Here is a 4,960-nt window from a genome sequence, read left to right as displayed (position 1 = left end):
GCACCGACAAGAAGAATTTCTTCCGCTCTCCTCCGTGCTGATTAGGCCTCAGCTGGAGTCTTGTGTCCAGTTCTGGGCACCCCATTTCAGGAGAGATGTGGACAAACTGGTGAAAGTCCAGAGGAGAGCAAGACTAATGATTAAAAGTCTAGAAAACACGACCTATGAGGGAAGATTGAAAAAATTGGGTTTGTTTAGTCTGGAGAAGAGAAGACTGACCGAGGACATGACAGTTTTCAAGTAAATAAAAGGTTGTTAGAATGTAAGAATGATCAGACTGGGTCAGACCCAAGGTCCATCTAGCCCAGTGTCCTGTCTTCCAACAGGGGGGAATGAACAGAAGAGGGAATCATCAAGTGATCCTTTCCCTGTCACTCATTCCCAGCTTCTGGCAAACAGAGGATAGGGACACCATCCCTGCCCATCCTGGCTAAGAGCCATTCATGGACCTGTCTTCCATGAATTTATCTCATTCTTTTTGAACACTGTTATTGTTTTGGCCTTCACATCTTCTGGCAAGGAGTTCCACAGGTTAACTGTGTGTTGTGTGAAGAAATACTTCCTTTTGTTTGTTTTAAACCTGCTGCCTATTAATTCTTGTGTTAGGAGAAGGAGTAAATAACACTTCCTTATTTACTTTCTCCACACCAGTCATGATTTTATAGACCTCTATCATGTCCTCCCTTAGTCATCTCTTTTCCAAGCTAAAAAGTCCCAGTCTTACTAATCTCTCCTCATATGGAAGCCGTTCCATCTGCCTATTTATTTTTGTTGCCCTTTTCTGAACCTTTTCCAATTCCAATATATCTTTTTTGAGATGGGACGACCAGATCTTCACACAGGATTTGAGATATGGGCGTACCATGGATTTATATAGAGAAGGAGGGAGAAAAATTGTTCTCCTTAACCACTGAGGAGAGGACAAGAAGCAATGGGCTTAAATTGCAGCAAAGGAGGTTTAGGTTGGACATTAGGAAAAACTTCCTAACTGTCCGGGTGGTTAGCCACTGGAATAAATTGCCCAGGGAGTCACAGCAGGTGACTGTCACTGGAGATTTTTAAGAGCAGGTTAGGCAGACAGCTGTGAGGGATGGTCTAGATCAAGGGTGGAAAAACTTTTTGGCCTGAGGGCCAAATGGCAGCTGCAAAACTATATGGAGGGCTGGGTAGGGAAGGTTGTGCCTCCCCAAACAGCCTGTCCCCTGTCCCCTCCCACTTCCCACCCCCGACTGCCCCACTCAGAACCCCCGACCCATCCAACCCTTCCCCCCCACTCCTTGTCCCCTGACTGCCCCATCCTGGGACCCCACCGCCTAGCCAACCCCTCTTGCTCCCTGTCTGCCCCAACCCCTATCCACACCCGCACCCCCGACAGGCCCCCCGGGACTCCCATGCCTATCCAACCCTGTCCCCCAATCGCCCCCCCAGAACCTCCACCCCATGTCCCCTGACTGCCCCTTATCCAACCCCCCCACTCACCACCCCCTTACCATGCCTCTCAGGGGAGCAGGAGCTCGCAGCCCCGCCGGAGCCAGCCACGCTGCCCGGCGCAGCGTGGCACGCTGAGGCTGCGGGGGAGCGGGGACAGCAGGGATGGGGCTGGGGGCTAGCCTTCCCAGCTGGGAGCTCAAGGGCGGGGCAGGATGGTCCCGCAGGCCGCAGTTTGCCCACCTCTGGTCTAGATACTGCTTAGTCCTGCCTTGAGTGCAGGGGACTGGACTCGATGACCTCTCGAGGTCCCTGCCAGTCCCATGATTCTGTGATTCCACCAGTGCCTGCTGCTGGATGGGACGTGGCAATCCTGGCTCTCCTGACACCGTGATATACCAGGTGACACGGCCGTACTTCTGTGGGTCCTCCCCTCTGCACTCAGGGCAGCCCCGATTCTGAGATGTTGTGAATCACACTCATGAGGGGAGCAGTTTGTCATGCTAAGAGCAAGGGGGCTGGGTTTTGGGACTCCTGGGCTCTGTTCCCAGCTCTGGGAGGGGAGCGGGGTCTAGTGGTTAGAGCAGGGGGCTGGGAGCCAGGTCCTGGGTTCTCTCATAGCATAGTCAGGGTGACCCTGCCCTGCAGCAGGGACTCCCCCTGTGCTGGGGTTTCGGGCTTTGCTGGGCAGAGGGAACTGTTCCTGCAGGCTGTGGCTGTATGTGCAGGGCCAATCGCATGGGAGTCAAGCCCTCCCCGCTGCAGAGCGAATGGGCCCAGGCTCTGCGGATGGCCCTGTCTTCTGGCAGGTGATGCAAGGACTTTCTCAATGGAGAGAGGATGCACCCAGACGGCTGTGGGTGGTGCCACCTTCTCCCCCAGCCTGGTCCAGCTGCTCCCATCCCCAGCTGCAAGCGCACCAGTGGATGCTGCTACCTGGACCTGGGGCACTGCTGTCGCGCCCCCCCGCCTTCAAAAATGCTTTATTAACTGTGTGCCACAAGGAGAATTGAACCACACAAGCAGCCTGGGCTCCTTATACACCGGTCCCTATACTGGCTGGCTGGTCCCTATACACCCCTCAGCCTAGATACAGTTCACTGCTCCTTTATACACCACACCCACCCGGCCAGGCACAGCTCACTGGCAGGGATTTCCCTACACCCCCCATTGGGGGTGTAAACCCCCCTTGAATTTCCCCAACACCTCCCCAGCGGTCAACTAGTTCCATGCAGTGTTGCCATATTGGTCATTGGTTGGAAATTTGAATGGCAATTGAAACATTCGTTCTCCCTTTAGAAGCCTACACAGAGTGCGATAAAATAACTTGTACCTGAAAAAGTGTAATCGGTTTGAAAAGTGTGAACGAAGACTCGATTCTTCACCCAGCTGCCGTTTTTTCTGACAAGGTCGGCACATTCATTTCGGCAACGTTGGCCAACCTTATAATAGCAAATTATGATTTGTAAGCAAGGTCTGAATGAGCTCTCCCCTGCCCGCTACTGATGGGGGTGGGGGGTAAGGCCTCAAGTGAGGGGAAGGCTTCAGGACCAGACTGTATTTACATGAACTCACCTACCCTGCCTAGGTATCCAGCAGACAGAGCGGTGTTGCCCAAGTGATCAATTTTCGCTGGTGTTGGGTTATAAATCACTTTAGTATTGAATGGGGTGGGGGGGGTAACAGCGCTCTGACTCATCACCGCAGCACCTCCTGCTGGTCAGTCGGGGAATGAGCTCATTCCAGCCTCAGAGCACCTCCCCGGAGCCCTAGCACCCACTCAGCCCTTGTTTCAAGGCCCCCTCTGCCCGGCCCAGCACTGCTCTGTGCAGGGTGCCAGCTCCTTCTACCACAGGGGTTCTCAAACTTTTGTACTGGTGACCCCTTTCATGTAGCAAGCCTCTGAGTGCGACCCCCCTTATGAATTAAAACCACTTTATTAACCGTGTTATATGGAAGCTGTTCCGTACTCCTAATCATTTTTGTTGCCCCTCTCTGTACCTTTTCCAACTCCAGTACATCAGTTTTGAGACGGGGCGACCAGGTCCGCACACAGTAGTCAGGATCTGGGCGTACCATGGATTTATATAGTAAAAGTGGAGGAGCTGGGTTTGCCAGACCGATCAGCCAAAGCCAGGGCTGACAACCTCTATGAAAAGGCTGCAAACCACGAGGCCTCTGGACTGCATCGACCTGCAGAAAAGCCTTATAAGCCGGTCAGTGTCAAAGCTAATTTTAGAAGTACTTAATGAGGTTGTTAAAGGGGCTGGAGATACAACACAGTTTATTCCAGGGGTCCCCAACGCAGTGCCCACTTCTTTCCAGGACGTTTTCAATGGATAGCTCTCCCACTGATCCACGTGTAGCTTCCATTGCTGGAACGAGATCTACGACTGTTGTAGCAGATGCCTGGATGACATTGGTTAACGGCCCAAGTGGTTTCAACAGGAGATTTACGAGAGAGAATGGCAATTGTCTTCTCTGAACAACAGCAGTCCATCAGCCTCACTATTTAGATCCGTCCCATCTCAGAAGCTTTCCAAAGCCAATAATAATGGCTGGAGTAATTTTAAGAGACCAGCCAAGGATCTCTCATAAGACAGTCAGCGGGTTTTCCCTGGTTGGACTAATTTGAACTTCTATCCCAATGTATCTTCTATATTTTCCAAGACGTTCAGACCTTTTGGACTCTTGCTGAAAAAAGAGGATAACGAAGACATTCAATGTATAGCTTTTAAAAGGCCTTCTGAAGATTCTGCAGTTCGTACGAGCACTAGTTGGAGTAGGTGACCTCTGCCGTGTGTATAGGAGAGATCAGAGTTACACTTTTCTCTGAGCAAAGCTTGTACTCCACCATGTCTTCCAGAGAAGTTTGCAGCTCCGTCAAATGCACAAGCAGCCATCTGTCTGGGGTCCAATTGACAAGCATTTAACTCTTCTATTAACAAATGACAATGCACTTAATATTGGCCTCCAGTTTGCAGCTTGTGATAACTCTTGCTTAAAGAGAGTGTATGATGTGACAGTCATCTGCCCCCGAAAAAGTCATTTTGGGCTAGGCCGGAAGGCGTGTGTGTGTCCCCCTGTTTCAGAGCTATTCTTTCTGGGCCACAAACCTGAAGCACTGTCTCCCACCGACGCATCGATAGAGGAGGTTTTAGAACAGATTGATCAGGCACTGGGACCCGCTGGCATTCACCCAAGAGAGCTGAAGAAACTCAAATATGAAATTGCAGAACTACTAACTGTGTTATGCAACCTAGCACTGAAATCAGCCTCTGGACCAGATGGCTGGTGGCTAGGCAGAAGACACTGATTTTTAAAAAGGACTCCAGAGACAATCCTGGCAATTACAGGCCAGTAAACCAGGCAAATTGGCTGAAACGATAGCAAAGAACAGAATTAGCAGACACATAGATACCCACAGTATGTTGGGGAAGAGTCAACATGGCTCTTGTAAAGGGAAATCATACCTCACCAATCTATTAGAATTCTTTGAGGGAATCAACAAGCAGGTGGACAAGGGGGATCC

Source organism: Caretta caretta, chromosome 20, assembly GCF_965140235.1.
Source record: "Caretta caretta isolate rCarCar2 chromosome 20, rCarCar1.hap1, whole genome shotgun sequence".
NCBI lineage: Eukaryota > Metazoa > Chordata > Testudines > Cheloniidae > Caretta > Caretta caretta.
The sequence above is the reverse complement of the archived record's forward strand: the minus strand, read 5'-3'. Positions refer to the sequence as shown.